Here is a 15463-nt window from a genome sequence, read left to right on the forward strand (position 1 = left end):
TTCTAGCTTCTGATTGGTTAGTTCAGTCACATGTGAGTCAGAACAAGGAAGTGTTGTTGTTGTTGTGAAGCTGAGTGCTGAAAAACACTATGCTGTAAGTGCTGCATAAGGAAATTATCCGTCTCCATCCTGCTCTTTATCATTAAGAATCAGTGCCGGCCCAAGCCTTTTGGGGGCCCTAAACAGAATTTGATTCGGGGCCCCCCTCCCACCACCGCGGGGTCACCTGTGCTTGACAATGTCACACTATAATTTTACATTATAAATTGGATCGATACAGTGACGGATTATGAACTACTGTCCCCTGGGCACAGATGCATAGGGACCCTCCCTACCTTATTTGTACGAAAGTGGGTGCAAATGGGGGAAGGGAGGCCTTCTGAATCCTGAATTTGGTAGATGTGAATTCTTGTATTCTGGTCCATTTTTGGGATGGCCAGCTGGAGAAGGGCAATACCTAAATTCTTTAAGATTCATAGCCAATTATTAATTAATTCATTCATTCATTTATGACCCTTTTTCATGTATTTAATATTTTTTGAAAAACAAAGAAAATTCGATTTTTTTGGTGGCCAGGGGGCCCGAAGCAGCTGCTTACTTAGCTTATGCCTCGGGCCGGCCCTGTTAAGAGCGCTAAAACCACCACCCAATGTTACATTAATATGAAACCATTGATTGGAACAGTTTTAAAGATTAGGCAAAAATGTACCATGTGTACCTTATACACAGGTGGTTAAAAATATCTTTGAGATTTCCAAAGATAATACCGATGAGATCTGTGTCGTCATTGGTGGTCACAACGGTCTTTGTACACATACACAGCTATAAATAGTTTTCATTGGAACTACCTTCGACAGGAGAAATGGTTCCTGTGGAAACTGTTAACAGTAACAAGGACACTGTTTCTGGAGAATTGTTGATAACTCATAGCTCAACATCTATGAATTTGGTATCCCTTAACTTTTGTTCTCCTGCTGCAATGAGGTAGACTGTTGTGGTTTTATATTTATATCAGATATTCATGCCCTCCCTAAGAATGAATTACAATCACACGTTTCATTTGATTAAACCTGTTTTTATATGTAGTGACTGGGTGTGTATAACTGTGTGTTTATGTATGCTGCTATATGTTTGCTTCTTTTTTAAACACTAGCATTTAAATTATGAGTTTTTATATTTTCATTAGACTCATGAATGATGCTCTGACTGGAGAACACTTTCAATTCCATTGTTTCTGTGACAATGACAATGAACACCTATTCTATTCTTGTTGAAAACTTTGGTTTATGACCAGATACCTCCAAAACTGGTGATGTTCTCCTGCAGTGTCCTGCTGGGAATGTTGTGTTCAGTGCTTACTGGCAAATGTTAGCATGCTAACTTTCTAACACCTAATTTTGGTGAACTAACCCTGAAACCCATGGAAGAGATCATCTGAGGTGTATCAGATTGTTTTTCGCCACCTTGTAAAATTATCCCACCCCTTAATCACTCCATCCATTTATCGGTAACCTTATCCTGCCACTGTGTCAAGCAGTGTGTCAGCACTCAAGCTGAAAGGTTCTCTGTTCCACTTCACTCTCCTTCTTCCATAGTGTTCCTCTGGATGCTTTTCCAAGCTAAGCCTGGCACAGGCCTGGATTTCCGGATCCTAAAATGTGAGCCCCGGGAACTGGACTCCTCCGGGAAAGGGGAGCAGCAGGAGATGGAGCACCACTCAGAAGCAAAACAAACCCAAATATCAGGGGTTTATTTAGGATCTCCCTGTCTTATATTAACAGCAGTGCTACAGGCTAGTGATTAGCCACACATGGGTCAGAGGTTGCTCGCTTAATTTCCCTTGGAATCCATATTTTGTGTATTTTATGAGATGTAAAATATGGACAGGGATTAGATTCATGCCTACACATTCATAACATATTAGTGCTCATTTTACAGGTATAGACAGGTGTGCTTCCCATTGTATGTATAACCTACACTGGAGTATGTTATTTGAAACATACTCCAGTGTTCTTGATAGATTACAGCTTTTTCATGACACATGGAGCCAAATATGTAGATACTATGGTATCTGATGCACAAAGAGCCAAGACCTGCCCAGGTTATTGTAATGTCAACACTGAACATATGATCTCACTGCAGCAATCTTTGACACTGAGGGATTCATACTTGTTTGATGTCTTACAGTTGAAATGCCCTGCGCAGGAAGGAAGTGCTCACCCACTGGTCGCCTGTTCCATCTTCAGGAGCTCTATGGGAGGGAGGGAGGATTTCAGTGCAATATTTACAGTGACCTTTTCCTCTCACTGGCCAGGGGCCCATGGGAAAAAACTGGAGAAGACAAACAATGAACAATGGGGTTCAGGGATGAGCAATGGTGCCAGGGCAGCATGTGCCATTACGGGATGTGGATTACAGGGGGTTGGGGGGTCACGGCAAGGATCAAGGAACCAGCGGTGTCCCGCAGGAGCACACCTGGGACACCTGCTCAGAAACTCTGTGCTATTTAAAACACAACCTATCTCCTCTGTGTTCTCTAAATGAAAACATTTCTTTCAGTGGGTTGTTTGAAGGAAATGTTTGACAGGTTTGTTAAATCTGATTGTTTACTCTCTTGCCAAGCGTTGTTTGAAAGTATGATACCACTCTCATATTTGTCATTTAGATATGATGCATCAGCCAGTTAGCTTAGCTTAGCATAAAAACTGGAAACAGGGAGTGCCAGCAAGCGACTGCCACTAGCCAAGAGATGTGCATCACATCACCCCAGATAAAACCACTTGTTACACTTCAGTTTTTGTGCAATTTAAACAAAGAATAGAGATGTAAAGGTGTTGATGATCCAAAATCTTTCCAACAATGTTCAAACCAGAGAAATCAACAAGTTTAATGAAAGTAACAATGTGTTTGATTTAGATGCCATAGCCTTTGGGAAAATCATTAGCAGAAATGTCAGAGTGAGAAAGGAAGTCGGTAGAAGTTATTAAACATCTAAAACAATAAGTGAATAAAACGTACAAACTTAAAGACTTAAAATTATCGACAACAGTGGGGTAACAACCACTAGGGGGTCCTCAGAATTACTGCAGGGGTGGCACCAAATTATCCACAAATTCAAGATATTATCAGCAAAATTAATGTACATCTTTTCTAAACAACATTTACAGTAGTCTGCTGTACCACCAGAGAAATTGCAGAGGGTGAAGCTAATGGGCCCAACATTAGCCATGCTACAACTGCTGCTGATGTTGTATGCTGCCCTACTTGGTATTGTAAGTCCAATTAAATATGCAACAGAATTTTGCATAATATACAGTATGTAAGAAGGGGTCCCTGCTCTATCTCTCTATCAGCTATGGGATCCTTGGCCTAAAAACATGGAAGACACCTATTTTAAAACATTACCTTCTCACGTCTGCAGACTTTTATTCAAAGGGATGTTTTTTTAACAATGTAGACAGCAACTCCCATGATCCAACGCTGTTCCTGTCTTTTGTTTTGTTTTGATTTATATACCTCTAATGGCAGAAATGACCTACTGTGTATTTAGCTAAAGACCTCCGAGTGGTTCTTGCTCTTCTGTGCTCAAAACTGGCCTTGGTGGTCAAATATCACAACACTTTACAAGAATATTCTTGATTTCTAGATTCACCAGTTTCTTTGAGTGATATTCCACTAATGTTCTCGTTCAGTGGCAAAGGCTGTTCCACTGAGACTGAGATCAAAATCTTCCAGCGTCATTGCTGTAAGTTGGTGTTTATACAGACAAACAGCCCCTGTGTTGTATCAGCATCTGTGCAAACTCCCAAGTCACAGTTTGATCCCTCAATTATCAGATTACCCCGTCTAATTGGACAATATGGTTTCCCCAGGGAGTGGGCCTTGCCTTATCACAGAAATTCTTTCTGCCCTGCACAATTTGGTGAGATAAATGTAATAGTATCGGCGTTCTAGTGTGTGCCTGGGTGGTCTCTGTTGCATTTCTAATGATGCTGCGCCTTTCCCAGAACAAGTGGAAATACCTCAGTGATGCACCGTGAAAAGGGAGATGAGGAAAGAGGCAAAGCTCCCACTGGGCCTCAGAATTCTCACACAAAGGACATCCAACACTTCAGAGGAGTATACAGGCTAATAACACATCTAACTGATCTTTAGATGTTGATACAGTGCTGCAATATCTTGAATTAATTCTTCCTTCCAGACAGAGGTGCAGAACCATTAACACACCAAGTAATTTAGTCAAGTCAGGCCTTTCAGGTAGTTTTTGGGCTACTGCATTGAAGGATGTCTGCAAAGTTTCAGCAGAAGTATTCAGATCTTTTCAAACACCACAATGCAAAAATACACCCATATATAAATCCAATATTCAAAATTTGCCCTAAGTAAAACGTACAGAATTATTGTTATTACCAGAAAAATGCACTTACGGTACTAATTATGCAGAATGCAGCCTTACAATGTGTCTTTTTATAATATATGTTGTGCTGTTGGATTATTATTTCGATGCATGAACATATAACCAGCATTTTATTGCTGTTGGAGTCAGAATTCATTTCAGCTTCTTTGTACAATATTAAACTATAATGACACAACATATCTAATGAGGTGATCACATGTTTTGTATGTAGATCTAAAGTCTTAAGCTGTAAAGTAATTACAGCTATTAGATAAGTGTAGTGGATTAAAAAGCACATATTTCACCACTGAAATGTATTGGAGTAGTAGTAAGTTAAAAATTGAAATAGTAAACCCTCAGTTGAGTAAATGTTTTCGACCAATGCTGCGCTCCATCCAATTCTTCCACTTCTATTTCTTAATCTTTGTATTTCAGGTTAGATTCATGATTATAATCAATTAGTAAGAATTTAGCAAAATGGTCAAATCAACATCTTCAATCACTTATTTATTTCATATTATTCTATTTTGTTTTGTTTTGTTTTTTCTTATTTTTAATGATATTTTATTTTGTATTTCATTTCATTTTATTCTGAAGGCTGTGGCTGAGAGCTGAAAACCGGAAACAGCGACAGGATACAGGAAATGGTCGCTGCAGTCAAGCCGTTGTAAACTGTAAGTTACCGTTTTCTTTAAGATATTTTCTCCCAAGTACTTATAGTAGAATCATCGTAACTGTAGTGGTACAAGTGCTAGAATAAGCGGTTTGAAAAATTGAGACGAACACAAATGACAGCTACTCCCAACCCATCCGGAATAAGGAATAACGTTAGCTGGCTAGCGAAAGGAGGTTAGCAAATGCTAACTGTAGATGTCAAATTTGTCAACAAAGCGGATATTCCTTTCTCTAAAATCACTCATGAGTTGTTCAGTATCTTACAACGGTCGACTGTAACGAAGTATCTACAGTCGATGATAGAAATAGCTGTCAGACGTACGTTACTTAAGGTTGTCATTCTGCACCGTTTTAACAGAGATTCGATTATTCAAACCAAACTCCATTAAAATATCTGTTAATTTAAAGCTGTTGTTGCCTTGTTTTTAGTTGAGTTTAGTTTAGTTTAGATTAGTTTAGTTTAGTTAATTGTACTGTTTGATTAAGCCCGTCATTGCCACAATGGCACTTAGGTCTTGTCTAATTGTGGTCATAACGGCTTATTTTTGACACACATATCCAAGTCTTCGTCTTTCTTTTTACTGTATTAACGTCATATGTTTTGTTTGTCCTCAAGTTTCGAGTCCAATAGAGGGTGGGAGTTTACATGCTGAGGGATACGTCAGTTCGGGTGAATTTATATGGAGCTAATCATATAGTAAGCATAAAATTAAACAATATCTGTGATGCTCAATGGACTAAATGAGCACTTGAATCAGCAGCAGCTCGCGTTTCTCAGAAATATGCCCTGACTCTCGATAATCCACAGACGTTTAACATTTGTAATTTTCCTAAAATATAAATGAAGGGATTCCTTGTAAATACACAAAATCTAAATCATAATCCTCTATCCTCTAACCAGCATTAGATGCATGTCTCACATCAAGTGAGCAATTCAATGATATGTTTGTGATCACTTTAAACAGCACAATTCAGTTAAGGGGTGTTGTATGCATGAGAAAACAGTATTTACTCATTGCCAAGTGGCCAGATTTCTCTCCCAACTTTTATAAACACTGTGCAATTGATTACAATATTTAGATTAAGTATCTGGGTTTAAATGCAGAATGGGTGCCTATGAAGGGCTCTATGAAAACAAACTAAATGTATTGACTTCACACCAATGCTTATACTTGGAAAACATCTACCGTGATGTATACACATGGTAATAAGCAATAAATAAACAGATGAGCAGCCTTCTTCTGATTGGCAAACACTTTGATAGGTAAACATTAGTCTAGAATGCTGTAAATTATGTCTAAAATAAAAGTTGTAAGTTTGTTATATCCATTTATTGTAGATGACAATATATTGGTTGGTACTGAAGCTATAATCAAGCAAAGAGGTTTTCAACCTCATTGCCATGATTTTTTTTTACATAGATAAATAATTATCTGTACTGATACTAGGGGTGGTTAATCGGCCCAATTTCCCGATTTGATTCGATTCCGATTATTGAAGTCTCGATTCGATTACAAATCGATTTTCGATTATTAACGATTATCGATTCGATTTTCAATTATTAACGATTATTGGTCTTCCATTTAACATCAGTCAGCTGCTGAATTATTTTACTTATCTTGGGAGTAACACCTCACAGCACCTTCAATATTGTATAGTGTAACTGTAATATCAAAATTATTATTTTTTAATTTGTTTTAAATGTAGTGTTTCACTGTTAAAAGAAAGCTGCCAAGCTCAGCAGCCGGACACATGTTAGAAGCATTGTTGGTGACGAGAACCAGGGCGTGTTTCTCTATTCCCCACTCGTCTGCCATTGCTTTGAGAAACTCACACATATTTGCGCTTGTGTGGCTATCATCCATAGCTTTCGTCTGAAGTACGTAGGACATTAGCTTCCATTAACTGCTGACATAATGAGTTGTAACGGTCACATATGAGACTGTAGCTCTGGATGTCCAGGCATCGCAGGTTATTGCTACCCTGTGAGCAGAGTTGAGGGACACTTGCATGGAAAGCTTTGTCTCCTTGTATAGATTTGGAATCGATTTAAGTGTGAAAAAGCTCTGGGATGGAATAACATATCTTGGCTCCAGACTGTGGACCATGTAGTGGAAGCCAGTAAGAGGAGGACTCCAGTTTGTATTACTATTTCAAAATTGTATTTTTATTATTTTTTATTTATTTATTTTTTTTAAATCGATTTTTTGAAATTTAATAATCGAATCATAATCGTCAATATTATAATCGCGATTAATCAATAATCGATGTTTTTCACCACCCCTAACTGATACAAGTTTTTTTGTTGTGTATAATTGCCAACAATGTGTTGGTTTGTTTGCAAACTGGGTATCAGTCCTCATTTCTTGAATCATCTTATTTTTAAGTGTAACATTCTCTTAGTCTTGCTTACTTTATTTGACCGACATGTATGACAAATAAGCAACAAATCTGGAAGCTGTAACCAATTTATGGTTGGCATTTTTTGCTTGAAAGAAATTGATTTTAATTTTCCTTCCACTGTATCTTGATAAGATTGTAGGATGAACTGAAGTGAGGGGTTGCATTTTTTTGAAGAATGATTTTGATTGACCTCCAATAACAACTAAGTAAATGCAACAATTTGATATGTTAGTAAAGAATACAGTAATTCCATCATTTAGCTGTGAATATTGAAAGTAGATTTGAAACACTCGGGCCAACATCATACTGTGATATAACTGATCAGAGTCACGTTGGACCTTAAAGTTCTTTTTGATAGAAACCAGATATAGGTGCAGTAAACAGTCATAATGTGAGATCAGCTTCATTAGTTTCAGAAATGTTAGACTAAGCCTACATTACTCTCACATGGGAAAGCACAATTTCTGCGCGTGTGGCTCATACAGTTGTTTTCTAGTAGGTCTTAATGTTAATATGTCACCTACTTAAATGACTGTCAGGGCGTTTTCACACCTATAGTTTGTTTGCTCTGGTCCGAATCAGGGACCAACTTGTTACAATGTTGCATATTACCTCGAGTTTGGTTTGTGTTCACACAGCAACATTTACAAGTGGACCAAAATGTGTGATGCACTAGGAAACTGCTCTCTAATTGGTCTAAATTTCGAAGACGAGGCAGCAATTCAGCTGAATTTAGCACCAAGCAGACAGGAAGTCAAGCACTGAAACAACAACAATATGACATCCGGTTACTTTTCAAAATAAAACACACCGTGTTTACACCAGCACACAAATCTCAAAAAAGAGACAAACACAAGCTCTTCTGCTGATCCTTCGGTCGGGAACACTTCATGTTGTTGTTTTTATGACACAGACCTATAACTGCGGTTGCGAGTGATCATGTGATTATCGCGGAAACTCCTCGGCCTCGAGACGCCAGCTGTCTACTGTACTGCGCCGTGTCCGACTCAAAGCGCAATCGGGGTTACCGGACGGCGGACGGCAGAGCAAAACACCTGATCGGGCCGTAACGCAGCGGACACGTATCCAGTGGAAATTTGGGGTTAAGCACTGATGCTTCCTGCAATTGGGTCGGATCGAGTTGGATCATGTTCTCACCACAAACGAACTGTACCAGAGTTTGATTGGAACCGGACCGAGACCACCTCTTCCACAAGGTCTCGTTCCGGTTGTTTTGGTCCGCACCCGAGTGCGATTGATGTGTTCACACCTTCCAAAACGAACTGCACCAAGGGGGTAAACGCTCCAGGGTTCGATTCAACCGAACTAAACAAGGCAGGTGTGAAAACGCCCTAAATCTTCCTCATTTTGATACAGATCATTCTCTCAGCTCAGCCTCATTAAGTGGGTTGTTTTCAAACAGAAAAGAGTCCTAATCTTGACTCTTGTGTACTAGGGCTGTCACTTTTAAAAAAAATCAAGTTCAAACGAATTTGAAATGACACGCAATTTATTCGAATGTATTCGAATACCCCCACACACACACACACACACACACACACACAAGATCCCGAAATGATACCAATGGGCCGCATATGATTGCATATATATCGTGCTATCTTGTTGGTGATGTCAGTCAGACAAGGTTGTACACTCACCTGCTAACGTTAGCTTACGAGGTTGTAAGCTAGGTGAGTCTGCAGATTTGTTGTCGTTGGAGAGTAAGACAGCTGCTTTGACCAAAATACTTCCATACACTACTTCTCAGATGTTTTGGTGTCGTGATTGTCCGCTCGGGACGGCTTTGCTCGCTAGTATCCTCCATTTTTGTAGCAAACAACATAATATTACTAGCTGAATTGATAGGTCAAGGGTCAATAGGGCGTGCAATAGGTCAAGCTGATAGTGAAGTTTTAGAGCGCCCTCTGTTGGATCACAAGGCGAACTACTTCAAACAGTCTGTTGCGCTTATTTGTTGCTAACATTTTGAATTTGAATAGGTCATTACATTTGTATAAGAACTTTCCCCCCCACGTTCGAACGAATCTTCGAATTTCGAATAAAAAGTGACAGCCCTATTGTGTACTTTTGTCAAATGTTGTTATAACACACTTTCTTCAAATAGTCTTTTTCAAGGGAAGCAGTACCTTATCAGGTGTGTTTGTTCATTTGATTGACAGGTGAGAAAATATGAGAAAAGGAATGAGAGGATTTGATTGACAGGTGGATTGCAAACAGGCGCCATGTCGCAGGACTGAATCGTCGCTGAGCTCCACCATCATTTGTGTCGACATCCATGCTAGCAGGTCGTCAAGATATCAGTGAGAGCTGGCTGAGCTCTACGCTGCTCCCTCTCTTCCCCAGAGTCAGCACTGCTTGACTGGGGGATGGCAGGGGCCAGGCTACACTGATCCATTTCCTGCCCCCCTCTCAGGGCAATAATTGAAAAATTTGGGTGGCCCTGCTTGTTTGTTTTGGTGGAATGTGGTGGGTTGTGTTTTTTGAGGCTTGTCCTCAATGCCGCTGCTCCGTAGACTTTCGGGGTGAGTCGAGCGACGGGGGTCAGGCCGAGCCTTGTTTGTGAAGCGGCACTTCTCTCTCACCCCTGTCTGCTCACTGCAGTCTGCCCCACCTGGTAGCTTCCCCCCTGCTGACAGGCTTGCTGCACCACTGGTTTTCACAGTATGGTTTCTGTGACCCAGTCCGACCTGGACAGACAGGGGACCTCTGAGCTGGGAAAATAGGTCCCAGCACAGCTCGATGAGGCAAGCTCATTACCAATGTAATGTGGATCCTTCAAGACTTCTTAAACCTACTAGTTGATTTTAAAGTGACAGAATTTGGAAATTAACGTGAAGTCTGTTCATACTTATACTAGTACTTTTTTCCTTAATTTTTCTGCTGTTAACTTCTATCTGATGATCGGATCTATATCTGACAATAAACTTAATATTTAAGGTTTTAGACTGTTGGGGCTGCAATTATGATGATTTTCATAATTGATTAACCTGCCGATCATTTTCAAGATTTATTGATTAACTGTTGTGTCAATGAAATTACAAAAAAATTGTAAATTGGTCATCACAATTTGCCAGAGTGCAAAGTTATTCTTCAAATTACTTCTTTTGTCCAACCAACAAGTCCATAACCCAAAGATTCTTCATTATTCATTAATTATTAATATCATAAATTACTTAAAGCAAGCACCTAACATGTTATAATGTAAGGTGCAAAATATTACTATATAACTATATAGACCAGCATTTGTGGAAAAAAAATTTCTGATGATCCACAAGTCTGATTTATGAATTATAAACATGAAAAAAAGTTTTGCCAGTTAAATGTTTCTTAATTCCCTTAAAACATGTTTTAACTTGCCTCTCAGGGCTGTCATATTGCAGTCTTTATCTTTTCATTGGGATCCATTTACATTTAGGGAATTTAGCAGGATCCCCGTTAGCACCTGCATAAGCACTGGCTATTCTTCCCGGAGTCCACTCCACATACAGTCATATACATTTATACACAATACAGCCACATACAAACGACAAACAAATGGCTAATTTTATCAAATAAAAAGTTCATGCAGAAGATGAACAACATAGTCATCCTTTCAGTAAACACAAAATAATAAATCAACCACAATTCTCAAAAGTTTTATTTCTCCATGAAGACAAATAAACATAATAAATCATGTTAAATGTATCTCTTTCTGTAATCGATAATCAAAAATTATAAAGTTCCCATCACATGCCTTTACATATTTGATTACAAGAAAAAAATGGTCTTAAATTACATTTTACTGTCAAGAGCAATTTCAAATTTCACCAAGATTAACACACCTACTGCACTGCTACTCCTTATATGGTATTGTACTTTTTGTATTGTTTGCACCCTGATTGTTTCCTTTTGCTGCTCTGCCAACTTGCAAGATATCTTATCTAAATTAGTTTTTGGTCCTCAGTGATGGTAAAAATTATATTTTGGGGTTCTGGACTGTTGAGCTGACAAAACATCTTCAGCATCGGCTCTGGGAAATTGTCTTTTTGCATTAGTTAGTGTTTTTTAAAATGTGTTTATTGAATGAACAATTTATGATTAATTGAGATATAATTGGCTGATTAGTTGCATTTTTAAAAAAAAAATTAAATAAGTAGTTTAATTTATAATTGAATGGTTGATTGCACATCACAGTGTTACTAGTATGTGCCTGTGAGGATGGTTCTCACGCTGGTGATGTGTTTTTTGTGTAAAGCAGCCGGGGCAGCAGTGTTACAGCCTGGCTCATGAAGGTTCAAATCTCTCCGTTTCTCCATGTCATTGGGCAAAGCCGCCTGTCTCCAGTCTCTTAATCTTCTGAAAACATCTTCCTGCATTTGCAGGCCGATACTTCATATTTCTGTTTATTGTTGCAGGATTTTTATATGGGAAATTGGGGACTTGACTTCGTTAGGCCTTATTCTAAAAAGCACTGGAGACTGACAAACAAACAAACAGACAGGCCTAAAGATAACAAAGCCTGTGGGCAGACATCATGATGGTTGGATAGTGAGCCAGAGGCACACATCTGATCACTCTGTCCTCCTTCTCTGTCACGAAAGACTCTGTGAACGCAGGAGAAGCTGACTCACTGTGGGAGAACTGACTGGACAGTGGTCGCAGCATCTGTTTTCAAACAGAACCAGCGCAGTTCACATTATTTATGATCCATTTGTTTGAAATATGATACGGTTGACACATATTATGATCCATGTCTTCATTGCCCTCTCCACATTAGAGGCGTATAGTGGTCTGGGTGTGAGCGAACACTGGAGGATTGTTCAGAGCTTCACCCAGCCCTTGTGATCAGACCACTCATCTCAGGCTGAGGCTGGCTGATGTTTGGCTCGCTCTGTCCATTCAGAGGAGCCGGGGGGGGGGGGGGGGGGCGATCTTTGATGGAATCTGGTGTTTGTGTAATGTTAGGGAGCACCGAGTGAAATGGTGTTAGTGTGAGCTGCGGGCATAGTGAGTTAGCTGCTCTGATGGAAGACGGAGTGGGTGAGGGTGATGAACTGTCTAAATGGGTCTCTTTGTACCCCCTAAACCCATTACACTCACACATATTCACACACATACAGACCAACACACACACACATACTTGCCAATCACTGCCATATGCAAGTCACCTTTGAGCTCAGAGCGGCATATGATCTAAGGTATGAACGCCTTATTCATGAGATAGTCATGTGACACTGTGGGTGTTGATCTGGTGGGTCGGGTAGAGAGATTCTCATGTCTCTGGTGCTGCAGAGAGTTTGTCATGACTTTGAAGTTGTCAAAATTAAAAAGCGAAACCAAAGTTCTGAGTTGGAAGAACTTTTGTTTGATCAAAGTGGGGGTTTACACCCGTGGTAATTGTTTTTGTTACATTATTTTGAAGACAATTAAGATTTACATTTTCCAGGTCAGAATTTTGTCTTGGGTATACGTCCTTTCCTTTATTTGATAGTGGAGATGGAGGAAGTGTGAAATGCAGCCAAGCTTCCTGATTTGAACTAGTACAATGAAGTTATGTGGCTTGAGTCTTTGATAAACCTAGGTAATAATTACCTCTGCCAAGGAGGTTACATTAGATAGATGCCTTAGATATTTGAGGTAGGGCATTTTTCAACACGTTTGTTTATTTATAAGGGAAAACACATGATCCTGATTATCAAAAAGCTGGCAAATTTATGTGGCTGGTATCTGTGAGTGAGTACAATTTGATGTGAATCCATATAAAAAAAACCAAATCTATTGGATTTATTTATTTGATTACGGATTAGACTAGATTGAATTACAGGAGACCGTTGAGCCTTGATGGAGGTATGCGCTCTACTGGGTGCCATTTTAGTTTTAGAAATATTATCATTTCTGATTATCTGAAGAATAATTTTTCTTAATAACTTATGTTCTTATTGTCCGAAAGTAGTTAAAGATTTCAATTCAGATTTGTCACAACCCAATGTGATGACACGACAAGTCAGGTATTTTGTCTGGCAAGCAAACATACTTAATTTTCAACAATAGAGAGCTGAGAAAAGTAGAAAATCTGGACATTGGAAAATGTGGAATCACTTTTTTGTCTTTTAAATAACTAAAAAAATTAGGATTCATTCATCATAATTTAATATTATCAGTTCACTTTCAGTGGAATCATATGTTTCACGATAACATTGTTTTTGTGAATTTGTGTTGTCCAAGTTAATGATTTCAAACTGATTTGTAATTAAAACTCTTTACAAATGATCTAATGTGACCTTTGTCAGAAACACAATTAATGAATGGCAATCAATGTGTTTTATATTATTTTTATTTGATTTTTCCTATTGGCATTGATTTCAACAGATTTCGACCATAATCACTTATTCTTTATTTGCTGTTTTTGTGTGTTTGGCACAAATGCCTGTGATTGGTGATTGTACGAGTGAACAGAGAACACTTGATTGGATGCTTCAGAGCATGTACTAATATCACAAGCTTAATTCATTTCACAATGTAAAATCACAATTGTGAGTAGGGGGGAAGTCAACCACATGTCCTAATCCATCTCCGTGACACTATCCAGTCATCAGCAAGCACAGTGGTACTGATCTCAGTTTTCCTTTTTTTATGAAAAAGAAATCCATTGCCATCTAGCCCAGAGCACTGAACATTTTGGGGTTGTACTGTGGTATTTGGAATTTAAATGGTTTCATGTAACAAAAAGATTTGTTTAGAGTTTTAATGAAAAGTTTTTCCTTTGTGCCCTCGTGCTCCAGCTTAAAGCCAAGGAGGGGTTGTCACTTATTAGCAGCACTGCAAGAAGATCCCCAAGCCTCAGACTTCCACAGCTACCACACAGATTAAAGCCAACCCTGCTGTTTGTTAGTCAGCCTCCAAGGAAAACAAACCTGCCTTTTTAGCCCCATTACCAGAGAGAGGGGCTGGGGCTGGGGGCTAACAGCATCATGGCTGGAAGACAATCGAGTGAGAGAAAAAAGGCTAAATCTGGTTGTGTGTTGTCACTGATTAAATTTAGCCTTCACAGTTCGACATGGCTCAACACATGTTGGAAGAAAGTGATCTTATGGGGATCCTCTGATGCCCCCTAGAGGTTAATACCTTTATCCCTCTTGTGGAAAATGCAGCCTACCTTGTAATTTTCCAGTTGGAGATTCAGAAACATCTTCTTTTGTTTCCCTCTTAATGCAGGAAAAAATCATTCATTCAGTCTGCACAAAGTTATAGTTCTCTTTCATAGTTTACAGGGTATTTTTTTATAGTGTGTGAGACGAAACTTGCAAAAGTCCCCTTAGTTTGTGCGTGACTTGATGCATGTGTGTGTGTGCACGCCGGTGTTGTAGAGAGGGGTCTGGGCAGTGTTCCCGTGTCCATGCACAGCCCCCAGAGTAAAGTAAACACAGCGGCTCTTTTCTCATCCCAGCCGTCAGCAGGCTCTCCCCAGGCCCGCGCCAGAGACCACACACCCAGACCACACACGCACATACATACACACATACACACACTGCCCAGACCTCTCCGCAGATCCTTCCACATACTCGAATACACACAGACCACACAACACCAGCTCGGGCCCCTCGCACGCAACCTAGCTGAGCTGTCATTCTGCCCAGCATGTATGTATGTGTGTGTGTGTGTGTGGGGGGGGGGGGGCAGGCAGGCTATCTGTGTGTTTGTGCACGTATATTTCCAAGATGTGGAGGGGGTGAACACTCCTAGAAGAAGCAGAATCAGAATTGTTGCAAATAAAGATCCCTCTGCCCCTTGCCGCTCTCACTCTAAACATATGGGATTGATGAAGGATATGCCGAGCTCTTGTTTTAGGCCTGTTAACCTCTTATCTTCTTCATGTCACATACATAGGCCCTCCATTTCCTCTGACAAGCGCAGGGCCGCAGCAACAACACGAGGTAAATCCTGTTGGAGTTTTCTTGTTAACTCTGGGATGTCAGGGCGACTGAGGGG

The 15463-nt window shown here is 39.7% G+C and overlaps 1 protein-coding gene across 3 annotated transcripts in view; it reads left to right on the forward strand.

Moving 5' to 3' along the window:
* Positions 1-5013: 5013 nt before the first annotated feature.
* exoc2 (exocyst complex component 2) overlaps positions 5014-15463 on the forward strand; it is a 54590-nt gene continuing 44140 nt past the window's right edge. For 2 of the 3 annotated variants that reach the window (XM_030433520.1, XM_030433522.1), the window contains exon 1: positions 5014-5070. The gene's annotated coding sequence lies outside the window, so the exon portion shown is untranslated. Of the gene's footprint in view, positions 5071-15389; positions 15409-15463 lie in introns of those variants that run through there. The other variant, XM_030433521.1, reaches the window with a different exon arrangement.

Source organism: Sparus aurata, chromosome 11 (genome assembly GCF_900880675.1).
Source record: "Sparus aurata chromosome 11, fSpaAur1.1, whole genome shotgun sequence".
NCBI lineage: Eukaryota > Metazoa > Chordata > Actinopteri > Spariformes > Sparidae > Sparus > Sparus aurata.